Raw genomic sequence first — 25,214 nt, forward strand, 5'->3', positions numbered from 1 at the left:
AAATCAAACAGCAGAGACAGAACTGTACAGGTTCATTCTGGGTCAGTCAGCAATGTTGGTTTATTTCTCCATTTGATTCATTTCCCATGTGGTCACTGCCTTTGTCTGTCTTCCTTCTTTTTAAAATGATTTTGTTTTTCTCAAAGTTCCAAAACAATGCAATAGCTTATAAAATACTAATTACTGTTCCTAGAATTTGAGGAAATCAGTTCTAATGCTGAAAATACCTCAAAAAAGGAGCAGCTCTTACAGCCACATTTTCCCATCCTCCATCTTGGATTACCCAGAATTCTTAGCGATGCCCATCAAACTGATCAAACCATTCTGGACATATGTTCAATAAATTGTGCTTGAAGTTCTAAGCTCTCGCTAGAGCTTGGGTCTTGAGCTCTTCTTCTTATAGAGCCGTTCCCTTGGTTTGCTCACATCCTTGTTTGTCAAGAACTACAGTAGCCACATATCAACTCTGCAAAACTGGAAGGTTACAATAACTCGTAGCAGGCTAAAATAAGAGATAGTTGATAGATTCAAGTGCTTAACTAACACTATGTAGTTGCAAGCATCAATTTTATTGATACATTTCCTGGCCCTCTTCCAGTACCAATTTTAGAATCAAGTACTGTACAAAAAGAAGAACCTATAAATCTTACATACTATAATTCTTTCTGCTGTTTATAATCATGTAGAAGAATGTATTTGCAACGGAAAAATATAAGGCACAGCGAATTAACAATTTGCAATTATATGGTGCATTTAGAACATGTAGAATATAGAACATTTCAAGGTTGTTTAGGATAGTTGATGGTAGAGAAAGTCAAGCCATGGGTTATCTTTCCTCTTTGAGAAATCCTCATGTATTAGACATTGTGGAAGAGGAAAATACTGACCATTGTGATTGTGTGGTCTGGCCAGATCTACTGATGAATGGTTAAACCATGTGTGCACTTGTTAAACTCATGACTGCGCCATGTAGAGTTGATGAAGCATATATGGGGTGAACAAATGGTCCAGAATAGCTGAGAATAAAGATTTTATAAGGAACAAGGCTGTCATGGGTGGAGGGAGTTGTTGAAAAGGCTGTTCATTGTACCAAAGCATTGTGTTGACTTGCTATTGTTAATGATATGATTAGAAAATATTGAGCACATAGATTCATAGTATCATAGAGATGTACAGCATGGAAACAGAACCTTCGGTCTAACTTATCCATGCCGACAAGGGTCCTAAAGAAGGGTTACATCGGAAATGTCGACTTCTCTACCTCCTGATTTTGCCTGGCTTGTTGTGTTCTTCCAGCATCCTGCCTATTTTGGATTCCAGCATCTGCAGCTTTTTTCATCTCTGACCAGATATCCTAAACTAATCTAGTCCCATTTGTCAGCACATATTCCTCTCAGCTCTTCCTATTCATATATCCATCCAGATGCCTTTTAAATGTTGTAATTATCCCAGCCTTCACCACTTCCTCTGGCAGCTCTTTCCATATATGCACCACCCTCTGCGAGAAAATGTTGCCCCTTAATCCTTTTTAAACTTTTCCTCTCTCTCCTTAAACCTATGCCCTCTAGATCTGGACTCACCCACCCCAAGGAAACGACCTTGTCTATTTACCCTATCCATACCCCTCATGATATTATAAACCTCTATAAGGTCACCCCTCTATAAGGTCAAACTCTTCAACCCTGGCAACATACTTGTAAATCTTTTCAGAACCCTTTCAAGTGTCACAACATCCTTCCCATAGGAGGGAGACCAGAATTGTATAAAGTATTCCAAAAGTGGCCTAACCAATGACATATAAAGAAAGAATCTGGGACACCCAGTACTGCTCAGGAAGAGGTAGACATATTACGCACTTTGTAAATGAGTCTCATATTAAGTGAAAAGATTGGTATCTGGTCTCCCTTTTCATCAATCTGAACTAATAACCATTACACAATTTGTTCACTATCTAATAACACAACGTATACTTTGCAAGATGCTCATCTCCAAAATTACCTGCAAACTGAAGTGGACAAAAATATACACCAATATTTTGAATCTGCTCTCTAGGTGAAGACAGTGTTGAAGCTAGCATGATCAATTCTGGTAATGAATTACATATATAATTTAGTAGCACGTGTATCTGTTCTTTAAACTGTCAGCATAGCTAGTCCAATTAAGCTTAACTAAGGTCAGCCAGCAGTTGTGAATAGTACAGATAAAGTGTCACTAAAACTGGAGAACTTTTGATGAATAGCAATTTAACAAAGGGGAAGGTAAAGGAAAAATATACTATGATGCAGAATTGCTTTGATAAAACACAAACCGTTAAATGAACAACATGACGTTAATATGAGACAACAGGAATAAGAGATAACAGAGAAAATTAAATATATTTAAGAGAGTGTCAACTACTTCACTGGGCAGGGGATTCCATAGATTCCAACTTTCTGGGTGAAGAAGTTCCTTCTCAATTCAGTCCTAAATCTGCTCCCCCCAATTTTGAGGCTATGCCCTATTGTCCTACCTTGCCATCCAGCAGCATTTACTTAAAAAATGCTAATCTCAAATTTCAGACTGGAAAGTAGGGCAAAATAATGCTCTGTGTCTTATCTAATACATCAACTGTTTGTCACTGAGAAAACATTAGCAGAGAATCCTAAAGTCTTGTCCTAGTTTCACCTGCCAGTGGAAACATCCTCTCTACATCTATCTTATCTATTCTCTTCATAATTTTGTATGTTTCTATAAGATCCCCTCTCATTCTTCTAAAGTCCAGTCTACTCAGTATCTCCTCATAAGCCAACCCCCTCAACTCCAGAAGCAACCTAGTGAACCTCCTCTTCACCCCCTTCAGGGCCAGTACATCCTTTCTCAAGTATGGAGACCAAAACTGTATGCAGTACTCCAGCCCCTATACAGCTGCAACATAGCCTCCCTGTTTTTAAACTCAATCACTTTAGCAATGAAGGACAAAATTGCATTTGCCTTCCTAATTACCTGTAGCATGTACAGACCAACCTTCTGTGATTCATGCACAAGGACATCCAGGTCCCTCTTCAGAGCAGCATGTCGCTACTTTTTACCAATCCAGTTATAGTCCTTTTTACTGTTACTCCTACCAAAATGGTTGACTTCACATTTATTAACATTGTATTCCATCTGTCAGACCTTTGTCCACTCACTTTAAGTATCTATGTTCCTCTGCAAAGTTTCACAGTCCTCTGCACACTTTGTTCTGCCACTCATCTTAGTGTCATCTGCAAACCTTGACATCCTACATGTGGTCCCCAACTCTAAATCATCTATGTAAATTGTGAATAATTGTTGTCCCAACACTGATCCCTGAGGCACACCACTACTCACTGATTGCCAATCAGAATAGCATTCATTTATCCTCACTCTTTGCTTCCTGTAGTCAACCAATCCTCTATCCATGCTAATACTTCACCCCTAACACCATGCTTCTTATCTTATGCAGCAGCCTCTTGAGTGGCACCTTGTTGAAGGCCTTTTGGAAATCTAGGTACACCACAGGGTACTGGGTCCCCATTGTCCACCTTGCTTGTAATGTTTTTATAGAATTCCAAAAGATCTGTTAAGCATGACCTGCCCTTCAAGAACCCATTCTGCATCTGCCCAACGGGACAATTTCTATCTAGATAACTTGCTATTTCTTCCTTGATAATAGACTCAAGCATCTTCCCCACGACAGAGGTTAGGCTAACTGGTTTATAATTCCCCATCTTTTGTCTACTGCCCTTTTTAAACAAAGTGTCACATTTGCTGTTTTCCAATCTGCTGGGACTGCCCAAGAGTCCAGCGAATTTTGGACATTTACTGCCGGTGCACCTGATATTTCTCTCACCATCTCTTTTAGTACCCTGGGATGCAGTCCATCAGTGACAGAAGACTTGTCTATCTTTAGCTCCATTAGCTTGCCCAGCACTACTTCTTCTATGATAATGTTTGTTTCCAGCTCCTCACCTACCTTCATCACTTTCTCAATTACTAGCATGTTATTAGTGTTCTCCATTGTGAAGACCGATACAAAATACCTATTCAATGCTTCAGCCATTTCATCATATCCCATAACTAAATTCCCCTTCGCATCACCTAAAGGGCCAATGTTTACTTTAGCCACTTTTTTTCATTTTATATGTTTACAGAAACTTCTGCTGTCTGTCTTTATATTCGGTGCTAGTTTTTTTCTCATGTTCTATCTTACTTTTCTTTATCACTCTTTTTGTGGCTTTTTGTGGATATTTAAAGCATTGCCAATTTTCTAGCTTCCTGCTGTTCATGACTGCTTCGTATGCCTTCTCTCTCAATTTGATAGCCTCCCTTATTTCCTTAGACACCCATGGCAGATTACCCCTTTTCTTACAGTCCTTCCTTTTCGCTGGAATATACTTTTGTTCAGCACTTTGAAAAATTGCTTTGGAAGTCCTCCACTGCTTGCCAATTGTCCCAACATAAAGTCTTGGTTTCCAGGCTTCTTTAGCCAACTCCTCCCTCATCTTATCGTAGTCTCCCTTGTTTAAGTACAGGATCCTGTTATTGGATTTTATCTTCACACTCTCCATCTGTATTCGAAATTGAACCAAACTGTGATCACTCCTTCCAAGAAGATCCCTAACTATCAGGTCATTAATTATTCCTGTCTCATAACACAGGACCAGATCTAGGATAGCTTGCTGCCTTGTTGGTTCCATTACATACTGTTCAAGAAAACTATTGCGGATACACACAATGAACTCCTCCTCAAGGCTACCCTGATCAAGTTGGTTCGACCAATCGACATGTAGGTGAAAATCCCCCATGATACTTGCCATACCTTTTTTGCAGGCATTAGTTATGTCTTTGTTTATTGCCCACCCCTGTATGATGTTACTATTTCGTGACTTTTAGACACTGACCATCAGTGACTTTTTCTTCCTAGAATTTCTAATTTCCACCCAAATGGATTCAACCTTATTTGCATAGAACCTATATCATCTCTCAGGACTGCCTTGATGTTGTCCTTGAATATCAGAGCTACACCATCTCCCTTACCTTCCTGTCAGTCCTTCTGAACAGTCTGAAACCCGGATTATTTAATTCCCAGTCGTGACTATCCTGAAACCATGTCTCCGTAATGGCTACTAAATCATATTCATTCACGATGATTTGTGCCGTTAACTCATTAACCTTGTTATGAATGCTATGAGCATTCGAGTAAAGTGCCTTTCTGCTAGTTTTCATAACCTCATGATTTCCAACGTCTCTATTAATATCTCCTGAGTTATCCTCAGCACAACATCAGTCATGACGGTCTCATGGTTACAGTGGCTCAGATCTCTGCATCTGATGAGATGCAAAGATGGTATCTGATGTGCAGCAGCACTTTGGGTGTGTGCCATTTTCCTATTGGCCCTGTGGTGTTTTAAACTGATGACAGCACAAAACTGACTTGTGAACATGTTCTGTGTTTCAGATGAAAATTATATAGCGTCAAAAGTCCTGACTAGAGGTAGACTGACAATATTTTTCAAAGTTCTAGATATAGCCAACAAATTTGATTTTCTTTAAAATCTGTCAGATAATTAGATTCTACCTTGCCCTCCAGTAGCATATACTTAAAAAAATGCTAATCTCAAATGACAGACTGGAAAGTAGGGCTTTGTGGCTTATCTAATACATCAACTGTTTGTCACTGAGAAATACATTAGCAGAGAATCCTAAAGCCTGACCGTGTTCACTTATTGTGCATCATTTTTAAATCTGTCTATCTGCAGAGAAGAGAGACACTCAGGACAGGTCACCTTTCATAAAATTGACAGAGGTTAATAATGGTTGTAAATTCTCTTTCATGATCCTTGGGTTATACATATTGCAGGAATGGCCTATCGTTATTGAAGTGCTACTCTGCTGTGAACCTGAACTATAAGACTGCAGGCATTGTGCTTTTTCAGATGGAGGCATAAATTCTTGGATTAGTTCTTCAATGGGGAATTTATGTACATTTTTAATACATTAATTGTAACAAATCAGTTTTCAGGTTACAGTGTTTGCTTTTATGGAGACTGCTGATGTTGATGAAATTAGGATTTTTCAGTTACATTGATGGTGAATCTTTCAGTGTTTCTTCTCTCCCATGCTGCAGCATCTCCCCCAGTTTCACATTGTGTTGCCCTCCCTCGGTGTTGTCATCCCTTCTGATCCCCAACATTCTGCATCACTCATCCCCATTCATAATGGGGTCTCCGATCCCCAGAATTAAATCCCCCAGTGTCCCTCCTGCAGCTGGGGCCCCTGATAACTTTAGTCGACAGGCCTCTAGGACTGACTGTGTCCCATCCCCTTGACAGATTTAGCTGGACAGCCCAAAATGACAAGTGTGCAAATCCCTGACTGATATCAGTTTAACCTCCCAATTAAGTTCCCACAATTCGGGGACTGGACGCACAGGACAGACCGTAGAAGTACGGACTTCCTGAATGTGACCACTCTGACTGGCTGCCTCACTGAACCTTAGTCCCTGGACCCCCTGAGCAAAGGATGTCTCCCTGAACCAATTGAGACATGGCTATTTGCTTGCAGCATGAAGTGTGTTTGACTCTTCACGTTCCTAAAGATCCATTTCTGCTTCTGATATTCCTCACACACGTCCATTGGAGCTGTGATCATTGGATCCAGCCACAACAGAGATCATCATCACTACGGCTGTGGTGCTACAAAGGTTCAGTGAAATGTAGGAGAAACAGATGCGCAAGCAAGGCCAGGACCAGCAGCAACCTTCAACAGCTGCTCAACAGCCTCCACATGAATAAGTCATAGCTGAAGATCCCCTCAGGATGTGGAGAATGTACAGGAGGCCTACAGTACATCATCAGTGCTATTTCCTCCAACAGTGTGAGCTATAATGTCACACAGACTGAGGATATCCTGGGACACCATGAGAGAATTGAGTCAGCTGTTGGACCAGAATTTGTGACCTGAAGGGATGTTTGGCCATTCTAGTAACCATCAAGGTGACAACTGCCCGAAACATTTATATACTGACTGCTTCCAAGAATCCACTGTGGACCTGTGTGAAGTTGGGGTGGGGTGGGGGTGTCTCACAATCCCCAATCTATAAACGTATAAAGGCAGCTACTGATGCAACTTGTGCTTTCATAGGATTGACAGATCCACATCTTGACATATCAGTGTTGCAAACTGAGCGGTCAGTTTTATTAATACAGCAGATTCAGCCAGTTGCAAAGCACTATAGGCTATAGATAAACATCACAGTGAGAGGGCCGTATTATACTGCAGCAGACTTCATCAACTGAAAAGAGTTCAGTCCAACAATGTGCAAGTCATCATTAATCATCAGTACCACATCTTAGAAGTCTGCACCAGGTACCCTGGGGGCTACCATGATGCCTATTACCTTGAGAATGCTCAGGTTCCTGATTAAGTCCATACATAGATACAGTGCAGCCCATTCTTTCACCAGGGCAGTCATGGAGCAATTGCTAGGCCTCCTCGAAGTAGGCTTCCAATACATGAATAGTTTTGGGGCATTACAATGCAATCCAGATAGAGTGTGCCACATAATCCTAGTATTCTATGCTCTGCACACTGGAGGAGGAAAACAGGGGATGTGATGGATGCTGAAGAGCTGGGAGAGCAGCAGGAATCTTCTGAGGAGGAAGATGAGGATATTAAAAAGAAGAAACATCACTTTTACCATCTTAGAGCAGTGCAGCTTTGTGCGTAACAAACTAATCAGGAATGAACTGACATCCACTTCCAATACCAGTGATCTGGGTGCACTGGCAATTCATTGGCTATAAATTTGCCATTGCTTGAAAGGCAAGTGGCCCTTGTATGTTTGCAGAAATAGACACAGATATTTTTTATTTGCTTGTTTGTTTGCTTTTGCTGTTGCTAAATAAAAATTATTGTTTTCAAACATTTGAAGACTTTCCAGCATGTGGTAAACAATGAGAAGATATCATGCAACCCTGGGTGTTGGGGAAAGTGTAGCACTCCTTTAGCCATGGTTCTCAGATAGTATGGTGCTAAGGATAGGTAAAACTGTAGAGCTTGATTCTTATAGCTGCAGATAGAATGACAGTTACTCAGCCACGTGGTAGTTTAAAGTTGCAATACATTCACAAATGTGAACTTACATTCGCAAAGAAATGTCAACCATGTCACCTATGTGCCCTCAGAAACATTTCTTTTTTGTTTTCCTCCTACTATGTGCACTGTGAAGGGGTAACTCCTGGCTGGCATCACTTGACATGGTGCATGGCTGGACTTAAATATGATGCTGGTGCCAGGAATGCTGGGAGGTCTTGGCAGTGGCAAATACCTCAGCCATTGCTCCATGCACGATGTATGATAAAGCAAGTTGCAGAGAATTGCTTGAGATAAATCACTAGAATTCATGGAAAGACATCCTCCATGAAACTCTCCAAAATTGACACTTAGTCAATTTTTGATAAAATTCAACCTGCTCTTTCTATAGCCACTATTTGCAATTGAATTGGTCAACTTAAGAGATAAATAAATCGTGCTTTTAACATCTGATATTGCATTAACATGCTTGCATTGCAATTTCCACACAAATAAAATGTGCATTCTTGAATCTAATTCCTTTACTAATATTTGCGCCATTATAAAAACATGTTGCTTAATAATATTCACATACCATGAGTAGGATGTATACATATGTCTTTTTACTTCCGAGTGTAGTAGGAATCAATATAGATACTTAAAATATGAAGTAAAGTTGAAAAGCTTTTCATGTTCTACTTAATTTTTTGAAGCTAAGGAAATAATTTGGTTTGATTGGCAGTGATTTGTTCTGCAGGTTCCAACTATGACATTGGAACTGGTGCTTGTCAGACAGCTGAAGTTGAGCTTGAGCTGGTAAACCAGCCTTGAACTGGAGGCTTTTGTTGCACATTTCAGAAAGTAAACTACCCAGCCAGGCAATTATTATAAGCCAATGTACTAAGTAGCTTATTCTGAATCACATAGAAAAGAACAGAAAGAAAATTACACCCAGCTGGTATTAAAATATCATCAGTTTCTGTAGAAAAAGAGAATATAAGCACATCATTAAATAGGATATCTCGGAACTTTCAAAATAAATGTTAAAAATTGATACTTTTTAGGGAAAGGGTAAATATACAGAGAATTAAATGAACCAATTTCTGATCAAATGAAAACTAAAAGATAAGCAGAGAGATGCCATAACAAAGTTGCTTGTAGTGTTTTGGTAGATGAGCTAAAATAGATCAATGTCGCACTTTGCTTTTCAAATCATGTTCAAAATAACAGTATTTCATCAATTATTCAGTGAATATCCTATAATTTGAAAATGAGACATGGTTGTTAAGAGGCTTTGAAGAAACTGCAGCAGCAAGCATTAATTACAACCCCCAGCAGTAAATAATCTGCTTAGTCTTCACACTGCGGAGGTTCAAAAAACAATTATTCATTTTAGGTGCAGTAAAATTTCAATACTGCAGATAAAATTGAAACCTGAAATGAACCTTAGTCTGAATGGCCATAAACCTCCAAACACAACATGCTGTTATGATAAATGACTATTACATTTTAGTTGGAAAAAATATCCAGGACAAATCCAAACAAATTTACCCATTGGTAGGGGTCAATTTCTAACAAATACTGCTTTTCGAATTGGTTCTCATACTTATTTATGCTTTGTAGGATTTGGTGCGATTTGGATTTAAACCTCTTCCTGAATTCTTAAAAAACTTGAAGGAAAGGTGAATATTCTTCCATTATTACAGTCATCCATTGTCTTAATGTAGATAAGTCCGATTGAGACTACTTCATTAAGGTGAATATATGTGTCGTACATTGCTGACTATTTTGGTTCTTAACAAATAGATTTCTATTTCTCCCCCCCAAAAATGGAAAAGCTGGTAATGCTTACCTTATTAATTGAAATCAAGATCTTGAAGTGGAACCATTCAACAGAATTATTTTTCTTCTTTCAGATTTCCAATAACCATGTTTTTTTTCCTTCACCAGCATTTTTTGAGAAACTATTATTTGTTGGATAACTGTCCTTTAGGTATACCTTTTTAGCCTCTAAGTTGGCAGAGGAATGGTCATTAGAATGAAATACCGAAGAGGTGTACAGGGAGAGGTAAAGGATAGTACACCAAAGAATAGCATAGAAATGGGGGGAATCAGACAACAGTCAAATATGAAGATGGATTAGGGTACACATATGAAAACACAGAGTGTGGTAACTAAACCTTTGAGTCACCACATTGAACTAAGACATTGCAATGAAACAGAGGAATGTTCCAGAGAGGAAGACACTTGGGAAAGAGAAGGAACTAAAGGAAGATGTGGTAATCTTTATCAAATAAAATGTTATGGAAAGGGATGGTGTACTGAGGGGCCAAGGCCTAAATCTATTTGGACAGAATCAACAAAAGAACAGCTGTTGCATGACTAGATGTATAGTATCAGCCACAAATTAGTGGGAAAATAATAAAGGAGCAAATGTGCAGGCAACTTATATGATGATGGAAGAATTATACAATTGATGATAATAATAAAAATTAAGATAGCTATATGATGAAAAGAGAAAGAAATGTAGAAATTCCTGCAATTTATTTTTTGATTATTTCAAACCCTAACAGGAGACAGGCAAGTCTGGATCATGCTCTAGTGAGAGAACATCATGTGAAGAATGATCATAACATCAGTTTAGAATAGTTAAAAAAGATAAGGAACATTTGGGTATTAAATATTTGTTTGGAAGATGACTACTGGGATAGTGGGGTTCCCGGTCACTGAGCGCTAGAAGGCCTCCCATTGGCCCTGCAGTTGGGAGTCACCCACACTATTGGATTGGGATAGTCAGCCCAGATCCAAATGCCTGGAGCATTGAAGATTGCAGTAGCCATGCCTGAAGAACACAATGTGGTTTCAGGACCTGGAACTAACCCTGATGTGTAGTTCCAGCATCCTACAGAAAATTCAGAGTCAAATCTCTAAATCATTAGTCTAGGCCAGTAGATTACTACTTTAGTAACATAAGTATCAAGTTATCTTTCCTGTTTTTCTGCTAGACTGGGAAAATGTTAATTAACAAAAGCCTGATTAAAATGTCAGAATGGTTACAAAGGATTATGTTAGAGTGAATAATAATACTGAATGAGATGATAATTAGAGGGCACAGATATACAATAAAGAGAGTGCTAAAATAATTAAAAAGGGGGATTTAAAAAGTTTTATTTAAAATTGTTAAGAATTTGTTTGCCATAAAGCACTGTTTGAAGCAGATTTCATACATTCACATTTTTTGAATAAGACTTTGCTTGGAATATTAAATATTGGGGAATTAAATTAGACAGTTGGGTTCAATAAGTGGCTTGTTGAGAAGCTGACAGCACAAGCCTGATGTGACAGATGACTGGTTCCTGTGCTGTAACAGACTTTAATTGAATGCATCGTGAATATGCTGGAGTCCGCCTGTGCAGACTTCTGCTTTCCTCATTTCACAGTGATGAGCAGCAGCAATGTAAAGCAGCACTCAATTCACATCATTGCTCAAGTGTTGTCGTAATGCATTAGTTGACACAACAAATGATAACAGCTCTATCTGTAATGGCTGCTGATTCTCTGGAATCTGCTCAATTTGCAGTGAGGACTAGATTACAGAGCTGGAGTATCACTCAATTTTATCCCTGGCTTTATGGACAATAATCAACTTGCCTATACACAGTAGAAACAGAAACCAGGGTTGGACAGAACCAGAAGTGACAATGTTTAAGAAGTACTGTTGGCAGTGATGAGAAAAACAAAATCAACTGCACAATGCCAGAGGCAATGCCGTATTTACTACACATCTCATAATAAGAACAGGCTGATGCACAGAGCATTAACAAATCTCAATCTTTCCATTACTAAAGTGGAATGAACTCTTCCGTAATTAATTAAGTTGAGTTAGTTAAAACAGTTCTTACATATTATTTAAACTGATTTGAACAACCTCTCTCTGCTTTTCTGAAGTACATTTGCCTCTTCAAGAGTCTATCACTGTCGACAGTCCTCACAGGTCTTTCAACAAATACCTAGTTTTATAATGTTAGATTGATAAGTAAAAGGGATAACATGTAAATTATACTCATCAGGTGCCATTTGCATAGTTTAGTTGTATCACTTTTCTCAAAAACATGAATTATGGTTCTTCCTTTACGAAACATTGCATCTTTATTATATTGAAGGAAACAGATGTTTATGAGGAATATTAATATATACTAAATTATATATGTCAGTTGGATTAACAAACTAGACTTGACTCTGTAAATCTAGTATATTAATTTTCTTTACACAGACAATAAGTATAATTCAATCTTGGATTTTAGTTCTTTCAAGTATTCCAGGCCCCTGAACAGTGTGGGCAATGACAAGACAGTTGGGAAAATATGGTACCAAGAATGAAGACATGAAATTCTTGATGTTAAGTACAAAAGTCCAATTTTGTGCAGAATGTTTCAATGGCTAGGTAAGAATCCTGCTTGTGAGCAGTGAGGGCTAAAGTGCCTACATTAATGTCTCATTATGGCCGACTTTCACCTCATTGAAATGCAAGTTGCTATTTTCCGAAGGCAATGGAGAGAAAGTAGTCGGCAGCAAGTCCCAACACGAAAGTCAGAACTCTAACTGGCATCTGTAACTCCCTGGGATTTTCATTGCACGTTCATCATAGCCAGCATTACCCAACAACTCTGGATATGCCCATGGGCATTGACCGCCTGCATCCTCCAGCCACAGAGGCTGGCATCAGCCAAACACCAGCCTTACCACACCATCATGACATAGTTCTGACTTACTTATAACACAGATCACCACCTTATTAGTGTGCTTTAGAGCTCACAGAGAGCCTTATTACAACATTGCTGGCCTAGACAGAGCTATCCTCACTGGGACAGGCTCCCCCACACACAGAAACCCGGGGAGGGGGGACCAGTTCGTACCTTCTTTTCAAAGAACTCACTCATTTTGTATTTAATTGGATGGTCACACCATCTCATCTTGTGTATTGTCACCTCATTCAGAAATTACAGCCTCTGTCTTGCCATATATTTTAATGCAGACACAAAGCTTGTGTTGCCAACAATGATGACTGAAGTGGGTAGACATGTTGATGGATGGCACAGTGCTCTATTAACATCATATCTGCAGCATGTACCAGCAACTTAGGTTGAAAACACACACTGTATGGACTACACCTAAGTGACCATGTCATGTGCTCTATGTGGAGTAGTATTTAGTCAAATCAAGGGGGAACTGGTGTTAGTCAGGACATCCCACCCCAGTCACTCAAGGGGATCATCCAGTCTCAGTTCATAGACTTGCCATTTGGAGTGTTCAGAATGAGGGGTTTTTACAATTACACTCCATAGTCGTGTAGGTCCATTCTGGGAATTACCTGTAACTCAGATTGGAGAAATCAGTTAGGGTTGTCCTTCCAACTCAGTCAAGGGATGGGCCATGGTCAGCTCTGGTGGTCTGTTCGCTGACAGTCAAGAGGGGACTGTAGCTACCAGGCTCTGGTTGCACAGTGCTAGGACAATTTTTGCGAAGGGAGGCAAACAAGTAGCAGGTGTCAATTAAGTACCAGGCAATGGCCATCTCAAACAAGAGAGAATCTGACTATTGTCCTTTAACATTCAATGGCATTACCATCACTGAATCCTCCCTGTCAACATCCTGACCAGAAACTCAACTGGACTGGCTGTACAAATACAGTGGCTAGAAAAGAAGTTCAAAGACTCGGAACCATGTGGTCAGTTATTCAACTTTGGACTCCCCAAAACCTGCTCACCATCTCCAAGGCACAAGGCAGGAGTGTGATGGAATCCTCCCCATTTGCTAAGGTCAGTGCAGCTCCAACAACACTCAAAAAGCTTGACCCTTTCCAGGACAAAGCAGCCCACTTGATTAGCAACACATCCACAAGCATCCATTCCTTCCACCGCTGATGCACAGTGCATGCCAACTACAAGATGCAAAGCAGAAATTCATCAAAGGCCTTCAGACAGTAACCTCTAAAGTCACAATCACTCCATCTGGAAGGACAAGGGCAGCAGATACGTGGGAACACCATCACTTGCAAGTTCCCCTCTAAGCCAATCACCATCCTGACTTGGAAATATGTCAGTGTCCCTTCACTGTCGCAGGTCAAAAGCCTGGAACACCCTCTCATATGGTATTGTGGGTCTACCTATGGACTGCAGTGATTCCAGAATGAGCTCACCACCACATTCCCAAGAAAGCTAGAGAAGGGCAAAAAATGCAGGCCCTGTCAGCAGCACCCACATTCCCTGACTGAATATTAAATAAAATCAACATACAGAGGAACCTTGATTATCCAGCATTTGATTATCCAAATTTCGGATCATCTGGCAACATCGCAAGGACCCGATGCTTGGCTAAACTGTGTTATTGGGCATTCAATTATCCAAACATTTGATTATCTGATAATATACCCCCCACCCGTGTCGTTCAGATAATTGCAGTTCCTCTGTATTGGAATGGGAGATGATCAAGGGTCACAGGGCATTCCAAGCTGAGGGGACTGGGGGTGGGGGTTGGAGGGGGGATTGTTTATTGATGGTTAACACCACCTTGGCTTTAATATGGGAGATAGTGCATAACAATGTCTGGCATAATTAAGCTGCAGTCCTGGAGCTCAGGAGTAAAACTGTGAGACAAGCAATTAAATAACAGGAAGCAGTTGGATGAGAATATGGGAAGCCTCAACGCTGATGGAGTAGACAGGAAGGACAAGGCACACAAGGGTTTAGGGAGTCACCTAGATCAGTCTGAACCTACAACTCACTCTACAAAACACAACATGTACTCCTTTCCATTCTCCTCTAAAATGTAATTGGGAAATAGAAATGAAAATGGGTATTGGAGTGGGTGGAGTAAATGTGTCCAACTTGTATATAATATGAGGCCTTCAGAGGGTTGGTTGCATTAAAAATTATAGGATAAAAACATCTGTAAACACAGAATTCTGCATGTGATCATCATGCAGTGACACACTATATCAAATAAAAATCCTGGCCAAAAGCAATCTTAACCACATCATTGGCCATGACAAATTAATCATAACAATTAACTACAGGCAACCTTTAAAGTATCTCATGGGTCCACAATTCACAAAGAGAATCTGAGGTTTCATAGACTGCTCAAGGGCATGAAGCTGCTTTCCTCTCACCTTGAACAGAGAGTATTAAACAACAGGCTCTTACAGCAATGCTACCTTGCTTGGTTGATGGGGGCGTGGGGAGGTTTGAAAGTTTCTGTAATCCTGTCGCATTTTCAGTCTCCTACTGTATTTGCATATCATGGTGTGTGCTGCATACATCTGAACATGGTTGACTATGTCAAAGGTCCGAAACATGCATCCCATTGCCTTCCTTGTCAGTGTCCTTTATTTCCTACTGTATCGAAGACTATGGTAAACTCCCATTTGAGTTTGCTGTGACTGCTGACTGCTCGCAGAGCTGTTTTGTTTCTGATATTCCCCACACAGGGTCATTGGAACTGTCCCCAGTGGCTCTAGCCACAACTAGTTTATCATTGATGTAGCTCCTGCAAACAAAGGCACAAAGAAATTGAAGGGAACAACTTTATCAATGAGTCCATGAACAGCAGCAACCTCCAGAAGCTGGGCCAAGTCGCCTTCACAAAAGATGTCATTGCAGAAAGGCCCCTCATGATGTGGAAGTGATGCAGGAGGCCCAGAGTGCATCATCTTCAATATCATGTCCGCCAGCTGATGGAGGTGCATTGTCACTGGTAAGAATGTCCTGGGTCACTGTGTCCCAGGATGTATGTCATCTGCTGGAACAGGTCCTGTGATCTGAAGAGATGGGTGGCCATCAAGGGGATAGCTGTGCCAAATGTTTATGAGATTGGCTGCTTCCAAGGACTCACTGGTGACCTGTAGGGATCTCTCAATCTTCAAGCCACAAATGTATCAAGACTATTACTGATGCAATTTGTACCAGATCACACTGCTGCATCTCACTTTGCCTATGACCAGGTCAGTTCTGTTGCCTGGGCAGTAGGCTTTGTCAATATATTTGGCACGCCCTAGGTGCAGGGTGCTCTAGAGTGTACCCACATTGTGCTGAGAGGGTCATGTCATAATAGGAAAGAGTTCCATTTGGTCAATGCAAAGATCATCTGAGATCATCAGGACCACTTCTTAGAATTTTGTGCCAAGTACCCTCAAAGCTGCCATGATGCCTATATTCTTGAGAGCTCTCAAGATCCTGCTTCAGTTCAAGGACTGGATGAATTACAAAGATGGTTGTTGGGAGACAAGGGTTACCCTTGACAATGAGGGTTGGTGACTGCACTAGGCAAACCCCAAAAACGAGACTGTGTATAAACATAGTACACCATGACTGCCACGGAGCAGATAGCAGGCCTCCTGAGAGTGGGGTTCCAATGTTTGGATTGGTCTGGAAGGATCTCGCACAATGCTCCAGGCAGCATGTGCTGCTTAACTGGAGCAGGCAAAGAGAGGATGTGATAGATGCTTAAGAGTTGGGAGATGGCAACAGTCTTCGGAGAAGGAAGATGATGACATTGAAGAGGAGGAACATCATATTCACAATGAGAGCAGTGCAATAAGCCAGGCAGGACTTAATTGTTAGCCACTTTCAATTGATTAGAGTTGGGTGAGATACATTGACTGTAAATGGATGGCTGCTCAAATGACAAACAAGCCCTGGGGTAGCCCCAAAAGCAGCTGCAGCCTTTTTGGCTGTTTCTTTCTCCACTTTTCCTGCAGTATAATTAACGTTATCATTAATACCATTTGAAGGCTATACAACATTTCTCACTTGCTCCCACGTTCAACAGTAACAAGATGTTACATTACAATGGGAATTAGGGAAGGAAAGGCACTCTGTTAGACAAAGTCCTAACATGGTATGGTACAAAGGGAGGGTGATTTCTACAGTTTCATTCTTGTAGCTGCAGTGACAGTTGATCATACTGGTGATGATTTAAAGTGCTCATAACTTTACAAACATGATATCCCAAGTACAATTAAATCTCATCTATGCTGCTTATGTGAAGGCACTTTTTTCTTGCCCTCCTGCTGCTTTTAGCTGCAGTTCGGAAGTCCACCAATAGAAGGTACGGGAAGCTGCCCTACATTGGAGGGTGTTGGGTTTGTTGGAAAGGTCAGATGAGTTCTGGTGTGATTAAAGGGCCCAGAAATGCTGAGACTGTTGTGGCCAAATGTAGGCACACTCCCTTTGGGTTGGTCTTCTGTAGTTTTGAAGGTTGCATGGTAAATTAGATCAAAGTTTCGAGAAGTCCATCAAAGCTATCTATACTATTCTGCCTCTGGCATGAGTATGTTTGGCTATATCTATGGACAGGTTTGCAGCTGCCATGGAGAGCCAGGTCCAGCAGAATGCTCAGTGTCTGCTAAATATTGGCACAATACATTACTACGAACCTTACTTAATGGCTGGGGCATGGGGGTCTTGGTATCGCATGTGAACAGTCATGGTCTTCTCCTGCTAAGGCAAGAATTGTCTCCTTCTGTGAGGTGAAATCATGAATGTTGGACACCCCACCACCTGTCTTGGCCCTCCCTGCTCTATTCTGGGCTACTTTCCCTTGGAATGAGACAAAGAGAGGGACTGGGTGAGATAAAAGTAGTTGACACAGTGGTTAGTGTTGGTGCAAGTGGAAAGGTGGCGAGGTGTCTGACGTGAGTGAGTGGGAAACACAGGGACCTCGCAGCGTGAGTATTTTGGGGCATGGGGTGGCTGAGACTGATTGAATGAAGATGCCGAATGCAATGGTAATTGACCATGAGCCTTGAGGGCTGGGGGGTGTGGTTTGTGCAATGGCAGAGTCAGAGTGAGTGTGAGGGAATGGAGAGAAGATGGTGGACACTGCACTGACCTGGGTGGCACCTTTAGACAGAATGGCAGGATTTGTTGCTTTGGTGTCCTCTAGTGGTCCTGAGGAAAGTAGACAGCCCTCCTCTCTAACACCCTATCACCTAATACCTGAAAGCAAATCAGAGTGCAATCTCGGCTCTATCGAACATCTCAAGTTCTTCACACACTGCAACTGAGAATGGCAGTTCTTGGCTTGATCATTTGGTGTACAGCGAGTGTTTCTACCAGTGGGGAGTGCCAAGATGGGAGCATACCTAATAAGGTGAACAGCAGAGAATTGCATGAGAAAACTTGCTGAAACTCAGAGAGAGAAATTGCCATAAACTTCCTAAGATTAATACCTGGCCAAGCATTGGAAAAATTCAATCCCTTGTTTTATTCTTTCCTAAGCAGATGATTGATCAATTCAGATCATGACAGCCTGCACTTTACAGAATTCACTTCATTAATACAAAAAGTCACGTCATTGTGGAGTTGTCATAGCAGTCAGTTAATTCCATTTTTGTGTGATTATAAACACTTCAATAAATGCCACATTTCAATCTATTTCCACAACAGGATGAAAATGAAACTGCTGTTTCCATGATAAGCTGAATTCTTATTATTCACTTGCAGTGTGATGGCTACTTATGTGAAAACATACTTCCCACTTGGAACAGGTATTGGCTACAGCAGATCTATACAGCAACATATTTATGTCATGCTTTATTTAACGTGAGTGCAATTCTTCTTTCTAACCAACACAAATGCTGGCTTGAAAACATTTCATAATTGTGGCCATGAACAGTTGTCTCATTCTAGGTCTCCCTTAATTGGGTATTGAATGCCAATTTAAAATAATTATGGGCAGAATCTTAATGAATGATATGAACTATGGTGAGAAATCTCAGAGAATCATCAAGAGAAGTTAGGTGAGTTCTTCCTTGACGTTTGTTGAATTGAATTTTCAAACAGAGTACTTGGCTTCCATATGAGATGTCCATTAGGGAGTGGTGAGATGACAATTAACTGGGATTATTACTTGTTATTGGCCTCATTAATTGCACATCTCGCCACACCAAATGCAACTTCCTCTCCTATCATCCATGACAAGGAAACTAGATGCCAACAATTCCTGATATGAAAGTCAGAGCAAGAACCTGGTGACTTCAGCTCATCACTTGCTCCTCTGGATTACCATTTTGGAGACCGAGCACCATCATCTCAGGGCATGCCCTATAGGCAGCAGCTATACACTATCCACATTCATGAACTTTGCATCTTGTGCCATCCTCTCCACACCAAAAGAACATAAGAGCAAGGAGCAGGACTAGGCAATTCAGCCCCTCGAGCCTGCACTGGCATTTAATAAGAGCCTGGCTGTTCTCTTCTCGGCCTCAACTCCACTTACCTGACCAGTCTCCATAACCTATTATTAATTAAAAAGCCTCGATCATCATCATCACATGCCTCCAATTCAGTTACAGGTCACTTCAGCACAGCCACGCTGCACCTCGGAATGTACCAGCAATGCTGCTGCCTGCTTGCTCTGTTAGCATTTACTCGCTTGGAGCCTGCCTGGATGCTCACAGCATTCCTGCCTTGTCTTGCCTTTTTGCACCTCAGCCAGAGGTCACTGTACTTCTGTGTTTCCTTGTCACTTAGCCCAGACATAAAGTCAGGAAGCTTGTAGTGGAAGTCTTCAATCAGTTCTAAGGAGACATCCTTGTGGGCGGCACGGTGGCACAGTGGTTAGCACTCCTGCCTCACAGCGCCAGAGACCCAGGTTCAATTCCCACCTCAGGCGACTGACTGTGTGGAGTTTGCACATTCTCCCCGTGTCTGCGTGGGTTTCCTCCGGGTGCTCCGGTTTCCTCCCACAGTCCAAAAATGTGCAGGTTAGGTGAATTGACCACGCTAAATTGCCCGTAGTGTTAGATGCAGGGGTAAAGGTAGGGGAATGGGTATGGGTGGGTGCACTTCGGTGGGTCGGTGTGGACTTGTTGGGCCAGAGGGCCTGTTTCCACACTGTAAGTAATCTAATCTAATCACATCCATCAGCCAGGGGGTGTCCTTCTTGGCTCTTTCTTGTTTAATGTGGGTTGCTTTCTCCTGGAATGGGAAAGGCAGGTATTAAGGGAAATGAAGGCTGGTTAGACAATTGTTCATACTGTTGCAGGCAAGGGAAAGGAGACAAGCACAGACAGTTAGTCATGCAATGTCAGTTGAGTGGGTAAGAGTGAGTGGTGTGTCACATGTAAAAGTGACAGTGGTCGTGCACGAGCCTTGGTGGGTGGTGGATATGGTAGCAGAGATGGAGTGAATGTGAGGTAGCAAAGAGAAGATGGTGCTACTTACCCGGGGCAGTAGAGACGGTCATTAACCTTCTTTCTACACTGCTGAGCATTCCTCCAGACAGCTGAGACCACGCTGACCCAGGTGACAACCTCAGCCTGTTATCATGGTCACCTCTGATTTTCCTGAGGGCACAGAACATCCCCCATCTGCACCACCACTCCAACGAGACATCCACATACCTATGGGGCATCAGTTTATTCTTGCACATGTCTGGGGCAAACGTCACAAATCATGCAGGGCAAGTCTGGAAGGACAGGGCCTGCTGAGGTGTCTAATTACCTTTTAAGTATGGCACCACCGCCTGGGGTGCCAATCCATTCCAGGATATCCAGGCAGTGGAAAATTCCTCTGGCTATAGCAAATGGTAGAATTCTGTCAGCATGGAGTACCATGTGGGGGCGGGGTCTGGGGGTGAGGTGATTGGTTTTTAATGAGGTATGTTTGAGACAATAGCTTGAGATAATTCATGAGGATTTACAGAGAGAAACCCTCTATGAAATTTGACAAAATGAAACTTAGGCAAAAATGCCTAAGATTTAGTTGTTCCTGTTTCTCTTGCACTGTATTTCTCTCAGATATACCACATCACGACAGAGCAATTTGGAGAAAAATCTTCAAATTGCAGTATTACCTCAGAACTGGGTTACAACGTGACTCCAGAGCTACCACATCCCTTGGCTCTCAGGTCCCCTGTGAAAACATTTTCATGTCTCAATTTTTTTTCAGAACATATAATATAGCTTTTTGTGCAGTTCTAAACCTGGTCTATATGTTGCAAAGGTCAGACCAGGTCATGCATGTGTCCATTTGTGTGTGATTTGTTTTAATTCAACAGTGTAACTGGAGCATTTCAAAGATGCTTGAGAACAGTCAAGGGGAAACTCAGCAATGTAAATTAAGTGTAGAGCCATAGCAAGCCTTATTCTGTGCTTAATAATTTGGAAGATTCCCCTGCAGAATAAAACCTATTCTTGCCTAGAAGCAGGTAAGCTCAAATTTGTCAAGCAGGATTCTAATTATAGTAAAACTTGAGTTTGATTAATACGAAATATTATATTGATCAACCCACTGCAAAGAAAAAAAGTTAGAATAAGGTATTTAATCCAATGAAGAGTGATAAATTTATCAAAATCAAAGAGCAAATTATTCAGCTTCCTTCTAACTGCAGCTCAGGATATAATAAATATTCAGCAATACAAATTTTCATGAAACACCAAACAACTAACTTTGAAATCCAGTAATATAACATTTGCATAAATAAACCTGAAGAAAAAGGATGGAACTTATGAATGTCTCATCTTCAGAACTAAATTTTGCAAAACGTGGCCCTAGTGGGCACATGAAACTAAATGGCAGTAAGTGGTAATTGATTGAACTGTCAAGAATCAGCAAATACATTACTAAGCAATTCCCAACAGATCTAATTCTGCAAAGCAAAATTGCCTTTACTCCTTATAGTTGAAGTGTACTCTTTTAATATATCATAATGCATTCCACAAATATAAATGTAATGGGAATGTGAACAGGGAAAATATTTTGAAATTCATTCTAAAATAATATTGGTCAGGCAGAAACATAAAGAAACATTGATTAAATTAATAAAGGTTGTAAAATGCATTGCAATGCGCAACAACTGCATACATTTTTCAAATATGTAAACACATTCAGATAAGCCATATCTCATATTGCACTTGAAATCATATTTATCTTAGAATTATTTTGGCCTTTTATCATCCAAAATGCTATGTGAAAATTATATTTTATTTCACAGGCATTCACAACATTCTCGATAACTATGTTTAGCTTATCAAACTACTAACCTCAAATGGTGGAGTGCAAGTCTTCATCAAAGGCATGGAGCTGATCTTGTCTCAGAAATGAACCTGTTCATGTAAATGCAGTGTTCTTCTTCAAATGGAAACTGCTGCACTGCAGGCTCTAGTGCTCCACACAGAGGTCAAGTTACAATCTTCCAACTGCAATAATAACCTGAGAAATACTCCTTAAACCTCCTCGAAATGCCTTCACAAATATATTCAGTAACAGAGCATTATTGAACCATTTTCCCACATGCTACATATGTCACTGGATATCAAAACAAGGAAACCCACAAATACAATTATATGTCAACAGTTCAAGCCCCTGTTGATTGTCCGCATTAACACAGTGATGTCAGGGGACAAAAATGGGAGAACCTGACAGAACAGTTACTTTGAAAATAGACTTAAGATCATATATTTTGAACTTTATTTGCATTTTTACATGATTAGTCTGAAACAACATTTTACGTGAAGTATTGATTCGTTGCTGCAGTATTGAAATTACTTCATATTAGCAGTGATGTGTAATGTGAAAGAGTCTGCGACTAATGCATACACCTTTTAAAAAACAGCCTAATTGAAAAGTAAACTGAGTCAGAAATAGAGAAACTGATTGTCCCAGTTGCTAAAGTAACTGTGATTGCTGCTTAGACTGGAAACTAGAAATCCAGGTTGAAACTACATAAAAGAAGACAGAATCATCAAAGCTCATTGTAGATGATGAGACTAATGGTGCAGTAGAAGTGGGCTGAAGAAAACAGAGACTAGACCAAAAGCTTAAATAAGAGAAAGATCTATTTGTTACAAATATTTGTGTTATTTGATGAAACATTGATGGATCCACATCATCCAAGCCATTATAAGTTGAGGAGATTCTGCAGATGTGTACCATTTCTAGTGATGACCAAGCTTGTGCAGCTCTGGTTGATTGCATGGTGCTGTCTGCTGAGAATCAAGTTAAATCAAAGAAGACAAAGATCAGAAAATTCATTGTAAAGCAGACAGAATTTTGAAGGATTTTGTGACATAACTTACTGATGTTAATGCCAATTAACTTTAAATTGGGCAACATTAAACAAGGTGTTGGGTGGATTGCCAAGCTATTTCATGAAAGTTATCTTACAATAGAAAGATAGAAGCAGGAGTAGGCCATCTCGCTCCTCAAGCTACCCCAGGCCTAAACTCCTCTTTCATGCCAGCTGCTCATGGCTCACCTCTTCCACATTTCAAAGATCTATCTACTTCCTCTTTAAATACTTTGATCTATCCTTCATAACTCTCTTCGATTGAGAATTCTAGACCTTAACTATTTTGTGGGAGAAGAAATCCCTCTGCATCTTAGTTTTTAGTTAACTTCACATTATTCTCTAACTGTCTCCCAGTTAGAAACTTCCCCACTGGTGAAAAACATTTTCTCAACATCTACCTTGTGAAGCCCCATCAGAATCTTGTATGTTTCAATAAGATCATTCCTCATTCTTCAAAAATTCTAATGAATGTAGGCCTCACCTGTTTAGCTATTCTTTCTGAGTCAACCTGGTGAATCTCTTTTGAACTTCTCCAATGCTAGTACATAATGTTTTTTTAAAATACGAGGACCATAACTGTACACATTACTCCAAGTGCAACCTTACCAATACACTGAACAGTTGGAGCGAAATTTCCTCTTTTTTCTAAACTTCAAATCCTAAAGCAATAAAGGCAAAAATTCCATTTGTCTTTTAAATTATTTGCCTACATCATAACCTTTTGTGCTTAATGTACAAAAACACTCATGGCCCTTCGTGCTTGGCTTTTTAGAATCTCTGTCCATTTGGATAAGAATCTGCCTTTTGACTCTTTCTACCACAGTGCATTACTTCACATTTAACTATATTTAAATTCCATCTGCTGAGCTTTATCCCACTCATTCAGCTTATCTATCTCTCCTTGCAGATTTCATATGTCCTCTCCAAAACATTTCCTTCCACCTTTTTATGTATTGGCAATAAATTTGGAAATGTCAGACACTTAACTAGGAATAGGTCAACTGTGGAGAGTTTAGACGCATAATTAAATTAATTCCCTCCCCTACCTCCAGTTCACAACTTAACTTCAAAATCCCATTCTGAAGGTAGCCCATTTCCTTAAGTGATATTCAGAAAGAACATTATAAACCGAGGTGAAAATTCATCTCACTACCATCCCAGAAACATAATAAGCTTTCGTCTCTGATCTGTCACTCCAAGTCTATCCAAATCAAGCTTATTTTCTTTATTTTAGATTTATACATTGCAATATCCAAACCTAAAACATCTATAATATTTCACTTGTGACAAAGTGGGGTTTCTGTGAAAGTTACTTGGTAAAGCAAAGGCAGCCATAAAGAAATTCATCTTCATTGTTTCCTATAATTCCTCAGGATTCCAAAGAAAATTTATAAGTAAAATACCTTCTTTCTGCAATAACTTTCCCTTTATTCCTATTCAGGGATTTTAAGCAAAAATATCCAGATAGATGAATAGAAACAATTTCCATTTATATGGTGCCTTTGATGTTCAAAGATAACCAAAAGCAGAGACAACAGAAAGGATAACAAAAGGTTTTGTGTAAGGGATGGACACAAGAAAGTGGGTTTGGAACAGAATGGGGATTTTTTTTTTGTGGTGAATTGACTGATAAATGTGCAGTCAAATTATGAGCAGATGGAAGGTGATGGTGACAAACAGATCCCTTTGTAAGAATGATTAGTACAAGTTTGGAAAAGTCTTGTTGAGCTCTTCTTAAATCAGGTAATTCTACCACAAAACAGAAATTATTCAGCCTCTTCTGCCACAATTAAAAGTGATGTACCAGATCCTGACTGAAAAGTCAAATTCCCTTCAGCGGTCTAATTTTAATGCCAGTTAAGATTTATCTATGCTTGCATTTTGGCCACATTTCTGGACCTCACACAGCATGATATGTTTCAACAGATAATTTCAATGTTGATTCACATGGAAGCACTGAGTCCATCAATGCATATTCACAGTGAAAGTACAGTCACTTAAATTATCTTTCATTTCATGTTTCATATTTTTGAATGTTTACATCAGTCCTGTTCAAAAATATTTCCACA

At 40.2% G+C, this 25,214-nt stretch overlaps 1 protein-coding gene across 3 annotated transcripts in view; it reads right to left on the reverse strand.

Moving 5' to 3' along the window:
• LOC140492081 (ras-GEF domain-containing family member 1C-like) overlaps window positions 1–22,174 on the reverse strand; it is a 227,913-nt gene extending 205,739 nt beyond the window's left edge. Inside the window, exon 1 of one of the 3 annotated variants that reach the window (XM_072590777.1) lies at window positions 22,118–22,174. The gene's annotated coding sequence lies outside the window, so the exon portion shown is untranslated. The remainder of the gene's footprint in view (window positions 1–22,117) is intronic. The other 2 variants (XM_072590769.1, XM_072590775.1) reach the window with 2 other exon arrangements.
• Window positions 22,175–25,214: the final 3,040 nt, after the last annotated feature.

The sequence above is a fragment of the Chiloscyllium punctatum genome, chromosome 20 (assembly GCF_047496795.1).
Source record: "Chiloscyllium punctatum isolate Juve2018m chromosome 20, sChiPun1.3, whole genome shotgun sequence".
NCBI classification, from domain to species: Eukaryota; Metazoa; Chordata; class Chondrichthyes; order Orectolobiformes; family Hemiscylliidae; genus Chiloscyllium; species Chiloscyllium punctatum.